This window comes from Leucoraja erinacea, chromosome 21 (assembly GCF_028641065.1).
Source record: "Leucoraja erinacea ecotype New England chromosome 21, Leri_hhj_1, whole genome shotgun sequence".
Lineage (NCBI taxonomy): Eukaryota > Metazoa > Chordata > Chondrichthyes > Rajiformes > Rajidae > Leucoraja > Leucoraja erinaceus.
Window position 1 is genome coordinate 21,270,159 of NC_073397.1, and position 14,874 is coordinate 21,285,032.

Here is a 14,874-nt window from a genome sequence, read left to right on the forward strand (position 1 = left end):
TCATCATTACGCTGTTAGAGTAAATTGTGATTTATTTTTGAAGAATTTGAAACAGTTCCAAATCACCTGCATAATTCATTACACTATTTCGAAAAGCATGTATGTAAAACTAGCTGATTTTAAAATCTGATCTCTTTCTTCATGGCTTTGCCCAAGGTATTCCTGAAACTGTCTTTGGGGAACGCATGAGAGTTGTGATTCATTCTCATCCTCGTGTATCTAATGGAGGTTTGTCTCACCACGTTGAAGAGGCTGCTCCTCACAGTCTGCTGAACCATTGTGTAGAACATCATGAGTATGTCTCCTATAGTGGCACTGCTGCAATGTGTGCCACAGATAGTGTGCTCTGTTCTTCTTTTACACATATATGAATGGGAGCTCCTATTAACTAAACAAAAGAAGAACAAAGCACACTATCTGTGCAATGTGTGCCACAGATAGTTCGCTCTGTTCTTCTTTTATTTAGTTAATAGGTGCTCCCATTCATATATGTGTGCACAACCTTATCCAACAAAATAAACACAGGGTATACTATTTATATTTGTTAACGTTACTCCTACTCACACAAAATTAAGATCACACATACACTCTTTGGTGAAATGCTCAATTTCACAGATGGGATTTAATGCCTGGAGACTGAAGGACATTTATGCTCTATTTTTGTATCAAGTCCACATGAAATTCCATCTGCAGCCAAATGTCTTTGACAGGCATCATGATTGGTATATTAACTGTGACCTTCATGGTTAATTTGCAATTTAGAACATATTTCCTTCAGCAGTATGTAGATTAAACCACTATGCTTTATTAGCTTCTCAATTTCATAGTAATACAATTATACAAATTAGAGAGAGAAAGAGCAACATATAATGTGGGGGAGGGGGAGAGGAGGGGGGCAGGAGGAGGATAAAGGGAGGGGGAGGAGGAGGATGAAGGGAGGGGGAGGATGAAGGGTGGGAGGAGGGGCCGGTGGAGGGGTTGGGAAGGAACCGCCGGAAGGAGCCACTGGGAAAAACACATTGAAGAAGCATTGCCCCGTCCCACTTAGGAAACTTGAACGGAAACCTCTGGAGACTTTGCGCCCCACCCAAGGTTTCCGTGCGGTTCCCGGAGGTTGCAGGTGGTTGCCGGAGGTTGCAAGTAGTGGAAGCAGGTAGGGAGACTGACAAAAACCTCTGGGAACTGCATGGAAACCTTGGGTGGGGCGCAAAGTCTCCAGAGGTTTCCGTTCAGATTTTCCCAAGTGGGACAGGAGCATTAGACGGTTAGTGCCTCGACTGAGGTTAAAGTGAGTGGCTGGGACAAGCCTATTTCTGCCCATAGAAAACGAGGGATGGCGTCCACACACAGCGGCAAAGACAGGATATACCCAGTTACCATGAGCTCTGTCTTTTGAAGCCCAAACCTGAGACCGCCTGTGCCCCCTCTTGAGGAAAAGATGAACCTCAGGGAATAGCCTGAGATTGTGACGCCTCCTCCTTTGAAGACTAGAACTGCACTGTCGGGACATGTCCATCGTACTTGCGCCCTGACACATAAGGCCAGTGCCCCCATGACTTTCTTACCACTATAAATAAAATATATACATGTGGTCACCCTACTATAAGTGTCGGTGTGGTCACTGCCAAACCCAGAGTCATCCCTAATGCCACAACTTCAATGAAAGAAAATAATCTCACTCTACTCTTTTCTCATGTTCTGATATTCTCCTCCGACTGAAAAGTATTTTTCTTATCTCCCATTTGATTCTGTACATCTGCATTGCACCTTCTCAGTAATAAGCTGATCCCTCAGCCCATTATAAAAAATGGCCTGTCATATGTGCTCATAGAACTGCTGTGCCTCAACTCCAATGCATGGGTTCAATCCTGCTTGTTCGGAGTTTGCACATTTGCTCTGTAAACTCACCCTCGTGTGTAGGGATATAGCGGCAGCGGTTAAATCTTTGGGGAGTTGATGGGAATATGGAAGGAATAAAATAGGATTTGTGCACGTGACTGTTGTTGGTCAGCATGGACTGAGGGCTGAATGGCTTGTTTCCAGGCTGCATAAATTTATGACTAAGTCATCAGATATTTGGAATCAGAAGCCTTAGGAAAGAAAGATAGTTTGTTACTGCAAGTTTCATAGAATCATGGAAAATTTATGATTGAAGGAGCCATTCAGTCTCTTGTGTCTCTATACTGGTCAAAAGCAACAACCCAAGTTAATCTCACCTGCCAGCCCCAGCTCTAGCAAGACATGCCATAACATTTAACAACTGATTCCAACTGCTGTTTAAATATGAAAGGTTACTGTCTCCTCTATTCTTTCCGACTGTGCTCCAAAGCCCTGTTCCCTCTGACTATAAAGTATTTTTACATATCTCTGCTCTAACCTTTGTAAATCTCTTCTGCAAGCTCCCCGGTGCAATCACAACTTTTCTGTAATGTGGTAAAAATTATACGCACTACTCAAACTATGGTTCCGTTGATTTTGTGCACAGTACAAGTACAAAACGCCTCTTCTTCTATTCCATGCCTCATCCTTGTGATTTTCTCTTTCTACATGAACACATTTAATCTGCTAACATAACCACAACATCTAGGGAACTTTTCATGATTATGTGGCAAACTGTGTAATTTATAAACTTTTATGTAATTCATAATCCCTCCATTTCCACGAGACATGCCTGATTCGTTCTCTGCAAGGTGCACAATAGTTTTGCCCACTTCTAATTCGCAACCACGTTCAAATATTTAATTGGAAAGTAATAGATTTTTCAAATGTGGCGGCACCTTCCTAATCAAAAAAAAAATGAAACAAAGCACAAATGGTTACCGAACCAACACATGTGTACAAGCTTACAAATCGCTACACATATGGCTGCAAAAGTGTACTACATTGAAGACACGTTAATATTTTTGGATACGAGAAAAATATTTGGATGACAGCTGGGAGGCATTTGTAGCTGCTCTGAGGATTGATGTGACAGCTATTTCCAGCTGCACCATGAGAGAGGTTTGGTAATATGACAAATTATACTCACAGATCCACAGAAAGCAATGGAAAACTGAAAATAAGGCAGCTAATATTTCTCAGGCCAGACCTTGAAGCTTTCCTTCATCTCGCTTGAATATTTCATGTTAAATTCCCGTGTTGTATTAAAATAGCACCAAGAAGGAAAGAGTTTGATATTTTATTTTGAATTTCTTTTGATCTCCACCCACATTATCTCTAAAACATTTTTATCAAAAGACATATCCAGAAAATATTTTTTTTGGCCTTGCGACTGTGTACTTCTTTGTGCAGTAACGTGTAATCTGACAATCCTTCATGTAATACAAATACTTAATTTGAAAAGATTCATACATTCAGCTTTCTTTACTTTATAACTAAATTACAATGTTCATGTCTTTAGTTTTATTTCTAATTCATGTTCCTTTGCGATACAAAGGGAGACTATTTTAATCCATTGAGTGTGTCAGCTGACATTAATTGTGCCTTTTAACAGTTCCCTCCACATTCTCATCAATTTACCCTAGATTCTGCCACTCACCAACCACATTACAAGAATTCTGAAGAAGGGTCCTGACTTGAAATGTCACCCATCATTTTCTCCAGAGGTGCTGCTTGACCCGCTGAGTTACGCCAGCACTTTGAGTCTATACACAAAAAGGGCAGCTATGCTTTAAAATATTTTCTCATTATCATTTCCCACTTGCGAGTTTTGAAAATGAGTTTCCTTTCAACCGAACAGGAACATAAAGATTCTGTACTCTTAAAATTTCTCCTTTAAATGTCCTCCATTTCTCTTCTACATCTTTTGGGTTATACCGGGTTAATAGGTGATCAGAGGCAACTGAGTGCAACAGGTGAGGAGAGTTGGGCTGATGAGAGGGGAGTGGCAGGCGAGGAGAAGGAGGGACCGGTGGAAAAGTACTGGGAGGTGAAGTGGATGAGAATGAGGAGAGGGCAGACTGACAGTTTTATCAGCATGATTAATGGATCACATAAATTATCCAGATTTGACTGTTAGCTCTTTCACTGGGCATCTGCATGCAATGATGGCTGTCTGGCGCGTCTTGTGCTTCTTATGTGTGGTGGTGGTGGAAAGATTAGTGGAAACAAGGTCGCTACATGCATTCGCTTTCCTTGACCTCATTCTCCAGGTAGGTGAATTTAAACACAAGCAATGAGAATTGGTATTTAGAGTTCTGGTTTAACAGAGTCAATAATAGATGAGGGAAAGGCACTGATGGATTATTGGGTTAGGGAATGTTGCTGGTGGAATAATGTAACTGTAAATGATGAAACAGACGACTGATACAATAGGAAATAATACAGTTGAGGCACTTGAATCATTTAAACTAAATTTTCAATACTAGAATCAGATGAAGTATCATTTTTGCACCTTTGTCATTCTGCCATTAATAATCTTGTCATTGCATTGGGAGTGCAACTTGGGGCCAATTTAAGTCCGTAACAGCTTCAGCACGACGGTGTTTCTTTTGTGATACCTTTCAACTGGTCTTGGAGAAGGAGACTGATTGAAGGTATGTTTTATATGCCATGCTGATGAGCCATTATACAAAAGGGAGCTTGCCATTTCTCGAGAAGAATAAACATACAGACATTAATCTGTCACCTGGAACTAACTGGGAAGCTTAATCTTGATCACAGAAGCAGATTGTCAGGCTTCTGACATTCAGTGAATCCCATGAAACCGACCAGTAAAGCTGGCCCCAATAAAAACTATCATGATGATTACAGGTAAGATAATTCATAGATACACCGAGATAATGTATCAATAACTATCACATGATCATTGTAAATCGACCACGCTACCCCATGAAAATGTAAAAATAAGGATGTAATAAAAATTCTATATCTGATGAACACACTTAAAATTAAAACACCACCTAAATGTAATATCAAATCTGGCATTTCCAAATTGAGCAATCTAGCTGGAACAATTCCAAGTTTCTCTTTGTTTCCAGTTCTTCTACTTAACTCTTTCTCTCTCTCTGGATTGTCTAGTCTGTTTTTGTAACGGGTATAGCTTGGACCCAATAGCAGCACAGAGTAGTAACACGGGAATGGGTACACCGTTCTCACACAGAGGCTCAGGATTGAGCGAGGGTTCCGAAGAGGGGCAGGCAGGAGACGTAGTCGGGGTAGCGGAAGGTCCGGTAACCAGGAGATCCAACACACGATGCAAACAAACCAGCGAGGGACAGACGAAAGGAGAGTCGAAGCCAGGCAGGAAGTCGAGGAGCCGTTGCAGGGATACACCAAACAGCCCAGGAGAGAGGCAGACAGAAACCAGGAGGTACGGGACGAAACCCGTGGTCGGGGACAGAAGGCTGAGGTGATATCCGGGAAGACGACAGGACGGAATGGTCAGGGGCAGGCAGGTTCGAATCCGTGTAGGCAGTCGGGAAATCGCTGGAGAGTCTTGCATGAATGCTGAGAACAATCTGGCACTGTGTGAATGGTGAGGAGAGTTTATATAACATATAACAATTACAGCACGGAAACAGGCCATCTCGGCCCTACAAGTCCGTGCCGAACAACTTTTTTTTCCCTTAGTCCCACCTGCCTGCACTCATACCATAACCCTCCATTCCCTTCTCATCCATATGCCTATCCAATTTATTTTTAAATGATACCAACGAACCTGCCTCCACCACTTCCACTGGAAGCTTATTCCACACCGCTACCACTCTCTGAGTAAAGAAGTTCCCCCTCATGTTACCCCTAAGCTTCTGTCCCTTAATTCTGAAGTAGTGTCCTCTTGTTTGAATCTTCCCTATTCTCAAAGGGAAAAGCTTGTCCACATCAACTCTGTCTATCCCTCTCATCATTTTAAAGACCTCTATCAAGTCCCCCCTTAACCTTCTACGCTCCAGAGAATAAAGACCTAACTTATTCAACCTATCTCTGTAACTTAGTTGTTGAAACCCAAGCAACATTCTAGTAAATCTCCTCTGTACTCTCTCTATTTTGTTGACATCCTTCCTATAATTGGGCGACCAAAATTGTACCCCATACTCCAGATTTGGTCTCACCAATGCCTTGTACAATTTTAACATTACATCCCAGCTTCTATACTCAATGCTCTGATTTATAAAGGCTAGCATACCAAAAGCTTTCTTTACCACCCTATCTATATGAGATTCCACCTTCAAGGAACTATGCACGGTTATTCCCAGATCCCTCTGTTCAACTGTATTCTTCAATTCCCTACCATTTACCATGTACGTCCTATTTTGATTTGTCCTGCCAAGGTGTAGCACCTCACATTTATCAGCGTTAAACTCCACCTGCCATCTTTCAGCCCATTTTTCCCAAATGGCCTAAATCACTCTGTAGACTTTGGAAATCCTCTTCATTATCCACACCACCCCCTATCTTGGTATCATCTGCATACTTACTAATCCAATTTACCACACCTTCATCCAGATCATTGATGTACATGACAAACAACAAAGGACCCAACACAGATCCCTGAGGCACCCCACTAGTCACCTGCCTCCAACCTGATATACAGACATCCACCATTACCCTCTGGCTTCTCCCATTCAGCCACTGTTGAATCCATCTTGCTATTCCTGCATTTATACCCAACAGTTGAACCTTCTTAACCAACCTTTCATGAGGAACTTTGTCAAACGCCTTACTAAAGTCCATATAGACAACATCCACTGCTTTACCCTCGTCAATTTCCCTAGTAACCTCTTCAAAAAATTCAAGAAGATTAGTCAAACATGACCTTCCAGGCACAAATCCATGTTGACTGTTCCTAATCAGACCCTGTTTATCCAGATGCTTATATATATTATCTCTAAGTATCTTTTTCATTAATTTGCCCACCATTGAAGTGAAATTAACAGGTCTATAATTGCTAGGTTTACTCTTAGAACCCTTTTTAAACAATGGAACAACATGCGCAGTACGCCAATCCTGGGGACTATTCCCGTTTCTAATGACATTTGAAATATTTCTGTCATAGCCCCGGCTATTTCTACACTAACTTCCCTCAATGTCCTAGGGAATATCCTGTCAGGGCCTGGAGCCTTTTCCACTTTTATATTTTTCAAAAGTGTCAGTACTTCTTTTACTTTGAACCTCGTAGTATCCATAGCTACTCTACTAGTTTCCCTTACCTCACATAATTCAATATCCTTCTCCTTGGTGAATACCAAAGAGAAAAAATTGTTCAATATCTCCCCCATCTCTTTTGGCTCTGCAGATAGCTGTCCACTCTGTCTCTCCAATGGACCAATTTTATCCCTCGTTATCCTTTTGCTATTAATATAGCTGTAGAAACCCTTTGGCTTTACTTTCACCTTACTTGCCAAAGCAACCTCATATCTTCTTTTAGCTTTTCTAATTTCTTTCTTAAGATTCGTTTTACATTCCTTATACTCCTCAAGCACCTCATTTACTTCATGCTGCCTATAATTATTGTAGATCTCCCTCTTTTTCCGAACAAGATGTCCAATTTCCCTTGAAAACCGAACAGGAACATAAAGATTCTGTACTCTTAAAATTTCCCCTTTAAATGTCCTCCATTTCTCTTCTGCATCTTTCGGGTTATACCGGGTTAATAGATGGTCAGAGGCAACTGAGTGCAACAGGTGAGGAGAGTTGGGCTGATGAGAGGGGAGTGGCAGGCGAGAAGAAGGAGGGACCGGTGGAAAAGTACTGGGAGGTGAAGTGGATGAGAATGAGGAGAGGGCAGACTGTGACAGTTTTATCAGCATGATTAATGGATCACATAAATTATCTAGATTTGACTGTTAGCTCTTTCACTGGGCATCTGCATGCAATGATGTCTGTCTGGCGCTTCTTGTGCTTCTTATGTGTGGTGGTGGTGGAAAGATTAGTGGAAACAGGGTCGCAAAGAAAACATCATGGCTATTGTTGCAAACATGAAGGAACCATAAGTACTGCAAAGTGTAAGCTCCTGAATAGATCGAGCAACAATAGATAAATGCTTCAGAATTTGGTTAATAATGTGTGCATGTTCTTCTACTTCAATATTAATGTTGGCTTTTTGGCATAATTATCAGTATCATGAGATGGATATTATTATTCAAAAATGGTAAGATAGAGTTAACCCGATTACATATCGTGATTACATTGTGATGAGAAAGAATATGTAACTTACTATCTAAATTTGCTAAATCTAAAGTTGAACATTCTGTCTCATAAGCTGCAGAAGCCTCTTTTTCTGGGAGGTTAAACTGGAAGAGGGGATTTATGTTGTAACTCTTGTAGTTAGTAAAGGGGCTGTCCCAGTGCAGCGACCTATTTGGCAAGTTTAGGAGAGTTTGAAAAGGTGTCATGTTGAAGACCTCCTTCGACTATGTAGAAGACCTCCTTCGACCTCCTTTGACTATGTTGAATAGCTTTGACTAGCTTCGGGTAAATTGGACACTGAATAGTGGAGAGTGAAGACGACCTCCTTCGATCTCCTTCAACTTCCCTTCAACTTTGTTCAACTACCTTCGATTACACTCGATTACCTACGAATAACATGCTGACCTACTTCGACTAAACCTATGAGTAAAAAAAAAACATCAATTTTTTTCCATGGTGACCTTATTTTACTCGCGGGCATTTTTCAGCATGTTGAAAAATATGCCGCGACTTAGCTGAGGCTTCGAGTATGCGGGACGACTCTCGAGCATGAAGGAGAGTTAGAAAGACCACCCAGGACCTCGTGTCGACCATGCTGCGGGTATGAGTCGAGGGCAAAGTCTTCTAAATTCACAAATTAGGTTTCCGCAGTGGGACAGCGCCCTAAACTAATTAACACAAAACAATTTGCAAATTTTGGAAGAGCACCAATCACGAGCAGGAATAGAAGAGATATTCAAGACCACAGTGATTAATCTGTGATGAACGTCGTCAAATTGCACTTTACAGGTAAGGATTAAAACTAGATCCGGACTCCGAGCGGGTTGGGGTTGGGATCAATGTCGGAGAAAGAGTGGGAAAATGTGCCAGGCATCCACATGTATCAATTATATATATCTGTACACTTTGAGTTTGGTCACAATAAGAAGGACACATGGTGGAGTTTGGTTATCAGGGAAAATATCATGTATTGATTAGATCAGGCATAGCATATGTATGTACTGGTAATATTAAGGCCACACTTAGTAAGATATGGTACAAAGAATCCCATGCTTAATAAGATAAGAATACTGAATGCCCCATGCAGAAGGGCTGTCACAACTGACACAATCAGGGGCAGCTGTGGGATCTGTAAAGGAGGGTCTTCTTCAGTTCTCACGAGTTGTCTAGTGACTTTAACTGTTGCAGCTAAGAAGAATGGTGGGTCAAAGCTCATTAGGGATAAACATTACAATTTCAGAGAAAAATCTGAACAGGAAAAAAAGTGGTGTTTCTTCTTTTATGCCCAGTTCAAGATTAAATCATTACATTTAATTAATAAAGAGCAAGATAATTAACCAACTAATTTCAGTGAAAACTTTTAACGTACAATTCAAAGAATATAGAAGAAGAAATAGTGGATATGTGGCCCTGCATACACACCACACATGCACACAACATCTTAAAGAGCCACTTCCTCTTAAAAGATAAGATATCATGCAAATTTGTTTCACTTTAGGTTTCTTTCATTTGGTTCATCCTTATCCTTTAACATATTTCATTCACTCGCTCACCTCGCCTCGCTTTTAAAAATCAAAGTATGCTCCCAGACTTTTACAGGTCATGCAGCATTTTTAAACTCGCATATGATTCACATTTTTAACAGTTTAATAAATGACTTGCTCTTCAAGAGTTAGATATATTCATACAAACTTTAAGGAAACATTTAAATTTCAAGACATTAAAGGAAAATAAACCTTATAATACTTTTAGAACAACATTGGGTAATTATTAAAATGTTGTTGAACAGGTCCTGGATAAGTATATTCTGCAAGAAGAAAATCTAAATTCAAACTGATGAGACATGTGGGAATAAAAAAAATAAGGAAATTGATGCAAATAAGAAACAAATACCAAGTATACAGACACAGGAAATGAGCATGCAACAGACTGCTGGTGTTTCACTGATTGAATAGCAATCAATACAAGTTATATTTTCAGTTTTGATTTTAATATTTTTCTTACTGGCAGCATTTATGCAGACGGTGTCATAAACAGCTGGGCAGTTAAGTTTCTTTCATTAAGTATATATTGTAACCATATGTTATTTCTCAATGTAGAAGTGCTCATCGTGCCAAGTGGGTATGTGCCAATTAGAATATTGAGATTTTCATGGAAATTGAGTCGGGAGAGTGGCATGGAAAACCTTTGGTGAAAAGTACATTTTTTTTCATGATTTTATTGCTGTAACTATTTGAGTTTGCAGTCCCTTAAAAATGTATCCATTATTTCTTTTTATGAAATAAAGAGTCATGAAACAAAGAACCTCGCAGTTTACTTACCTACATTTAAATGCTGGAAGTGTATTCACTGTTGTAGGAATTGTTCTTTCTAAGTGTTATTTTAAATGTTTCCCTGAAATGTTGAGCTAATGCCTTATAGCGCCAGAGATCCGGGTTCGATCCTGACTCCAGATGCTTGTTTGTACGGAGTTTGTATGTTCTCGCTGTGACCTGTGCGGGTTTTCTCTGAGATCTTTGATTTCCCAGTTTGCCAAAAATCATCTCTAGTGTGTGTAGGGTAGTGTTAATGTGCGGGGATCGCTGGTCAATGCGGTCTCGGTGGGCCGAAGGGCCTGTGTCCATGCTGTATCTTTAAACTAAAATGTGTGTTTCTTACTGGAAGAAATAATTCCCCCAATGTCCACAAATGTGATCAGTTAAGTTCTCTGACATGTCAAACACATGATCCTTTAAACATTCAGAAAGAAATAAATAGCATTTCAACGTACAAATAAAGACATGTTGCAAAGTTGTACTTTTCAATATTTATGTTAAAAGACTCAGCAATGTCAAAACGCCTGTTTTACTCATGCAAATCTACATATACCCTTCTCCAACCACGAACATGTATGTGCCCATTTAGTGCAAAACTATTCGCTTTTGCCGTTTGATAATTGTAGTCTTAATTATTTAATCCAAATTACTTTTACAGATTTGCAAATGCCATTTGGACAAAAAATAACGTTCACAATACTACGAGACGTATTGAATGGAAAAATGTGCCTGAAAAGCCACAGCAAATAAACATTTCATTATTCCAGTTCATATCCAGTGCATATGACAAAATAAACCCCACTCTTGACACTCAGTCTTGTAGAGGTTATCCACTCTTGTAGAGATACTGGTATAAGGTGAACAATGAAGACTCGTTCCTTGTACTGAAAATACATCCAGATGCCACGATGTTTTCCTGATTTCTGTAAACCGGCCAAATTCATTAAATTGGTATTCTAAAAAATGTAGACTAAATTAATAATCCCAGCAAATTACATGGAATTTTTTTTTTCTCTTGAAAAGCAGCAAATGAGAATACATAACGCACACTCCATTGAAAGTGCAGAATTTGTTTTTACTGGTGCATTAAATTATTTCCTTAACGGCTCCCAATGAACTGTTGCAGGATTCACAAAAGCTCTTAGAAAAATCCTCCCATTATATGGAATCTCTCCTTGCATTAGAAGCTTACATATCTGTTTGCCAGTTGAATTGTGAAGAACAAAATTTTACCACACTTCTTCCTAATTTTGACAACTTTGGTTGGATTGCTGCATATTAAAATAACAAAAATTAAATTTTAAAATGTTTACTGAGCAACGATATCCATCATTTGCATTTTGCAGGATATTATAAAATATTAGTACAACATTTAGCACGACTTTCAGATCAACTCACTTCACCTGGGCGGTACAGTGGTTCAAAGGTAGAATTGCTGCCTTACAGACTCGGGTTTAATCCTGATTATCGGTGCTGTCTATATGGAATTTGTACATTCCCCCATGACCAATTGTGTTTTCTCCAAGCGCTGTGGTTTCCTCCCACATTTCAAACATGTGCAGGTTTGTTTGTAGGTTAATTTGCTTTTGTAAATTTATCTATAGTGTGTATGAGCTAGTGTATGGGTGATTGTTGGTCAGCGCCGACTCGGTGGGCCTGTTTCCACCTTGTATCTCTAAAGCTAAAATAAAACCTGCATTTGTTAAGAAATCTGACCTCCTTCTTTGGAGAACGACTGAATCCCATTACGAAATGTCACCTATCCATGTTCTCTTATGCTGCCTGACCTGCTAACTTACTCCAGCACTTTAAGTCTTTTTTTGTAAACCTGCATCTGCAGATCCTTGTTTCCTCATTCTCCATTATCCCAATGAAATAATAGCTTTCATTTATACCAATCAGTGCAGAAAAATCATTTTACAATGGCATATTTATTTAATTAGAAATACACCTTGCAATTTGAAGGCACCAATTTCATCATTTTAGGATTTTCCTTTGAGGTTCTTTTGAGCAGAAATCATGTGTGATTACATTTGCCAAAGGACATTTATTCTCCGTCTTAGACATTCAGAGGGTGCCATCTCAATCATAGTTAAAAGATATCTGCTCATGATTTTCTTTCTGAAGCCATTGCTCCCACTAACTCAGCAGATGTCACCTGCATGGTTCCATTGTGAAGTGGTGGGATCTAAGCCCCTGCATCTTATCCACTGCAGAATCCTAAATCGAGTGTTCCACTGAACTGGAGCTTCTAAATATTTTAACAATCCCTCATTCTTTTGCTATAAATGGCTTTTCTTGTGGAGGGAGAGCTGCCAAATGTCAGCTGTTCACACTTCAGTTCTGTTTGGACTTTAACATATGCTCAGCCAAATGTGAGAATACAAAACAGATGCCAGCATAGACGCCCTCCATCTCCAGCTCTGGGGATCTTCATGTACAGCCCATCAGCTTTACACCAGGGCATGCAGGCAATTGCTTCAATAATTTGAATGGAACCACCAACATCAAAATTATAAAAATCAAATGGTGGAAGTTAAATACAGTGAAAAAAATATTTATTTTGTTTTATCATTTTTAATTAATTACAATTTTAATGTGTTTTCATTTTTTAATTTTCAAACTTAAAAAAACTAGTATTCATTATTATTATTTATTTAAATATTTCGAAGCTGACTATCAGAGCTCTGGCAACAAATATCCTCCCTACATGAACAACAGTGGGGAATGCATGAAGCACTGATAAACATTGCCAATTTGCAGTTCATGACTGGCAAGACACTGCAGAACTGTTTGAAGTTTGGGTGGTATGCTACCTCAGAAATGCAGGGCGGCACAGTAGCTCAGTTGCAGTCTTGCTGCCTTACAGCACCAGAGACCCTGGTTCGACTCTGACTACAGGTGCTGTCTGTATGGAGTTTCATAAGTTCATTGACCATAAGAGCAGTATGAGGTCATTCAGCTCATCGAGTCTGCTCCACTCATGGCTGATCTATCGTTCTCTCTCAGTCACATTCTCCTGCCTTCTCCCCATAACTTTTGATACCTTTACTAATCAAGAATATGTCAATCCCCACTTTTAAAATACCCAATGACGGCCTCCACAGCCGTCTGTGGCCATGAATTCCACAGATTCACCACTCTTTGACTAAAGAAATTTCTCCTCAATTCCTTAATAAAGCCAGGGGCGGAAATCTCGGTGGGGACAGGTGGGACACGCGCTCCCCCCCCCCCCCCCCCCCCCCCCTGAGGCCAGTTCATTGGCTATAGTTAAGAGGGAGTTGGATGTGGCCCTTGTGGCTAAAGGGATCAGGAGGAATGGAGAGAAGGCAGGTACAGGATACTGAGTTGGATGATCAGCCATGATCATATTGAATTGTGGTGCAGGCTCGAAGGGCCGAATGGCCTCTACTCCTGCACCTATTTTCTATGTTTCTATCTGCAGGTCTTTCTTAAACTGTTGCAGCACCAGCATAGGGTCCCTTGGCCCAACAGCTCCGGCACTAACCGACACCACAGTAGCGCGGTTCAAATGGAAACTCTTCAAATGGATTACATCGAGCTAGAGAAGTGCCAAGGATATAGGTGTGTATGAAGTGGTGAGTCTGGGGAATTTTCTGCCTCGGAGGGCGGTGGAGGCAGGTTCTCTGGATGCTTTCAAGAAAGAGCCAGATAGGGCTCTTGAAAATAGCAGAGTCAGGGGATATGTGGAGAAGACAGGAACGGGGTATTGATTCGGGATGATCAGCCATGATCACATTGAACTGTGTTTAGTCCAAAAGTCCCGCTCATTTCTAGACTTCCGCTTAGTGGACAGGTCGCGCTGATTGCGTAATTTCAGGTGAGTGCAGATGTCACGCTGATTGTGGAAGTGCTATGTGTTGAAACTATGTTATATACCGTTACATGATTGGGCCAAAGAGTTGTCATTCTATGTGTTTTGCAGCCGGTATCGGTAATTGACTTGGAGGGGTTGCCTCCCCCAAGTAATGTCACACCCTTAGTTCAGAAGGGTATAGAAAGTGGGTAAGTCTTTGGGGTGGGTCGGATGAATGAGATATTGTTGTCTTGCGTGAGTGGATTGGCAACCATCCCTGCAGTTTGTCCTTCAACAAAGTAAGGTTTTGGAACCAGAGTTTGACAGTGTTTGACTAAACCAGACTAGGGGAGTAAGTATAGAACCGGAATTAACACTGGTCTTGATCCCTTCCTCTTTCGGAATGTGTAAGATTAGATGCCTGAATTTCAAGGATGGTTTCTAAAGTATTGAATATCACATAGCTTCTTAAGATGGCTCAAGTCACTACAGATGTCACTCTCCACTTCTGCCTGCTTCCCTATATGGTATCATAGCAGAACCTTCAGTTAAAAATAAATATACCAGATATACTGTATTATATCTGCTGAGGCAGCACCTTCAGACATGTGAAAC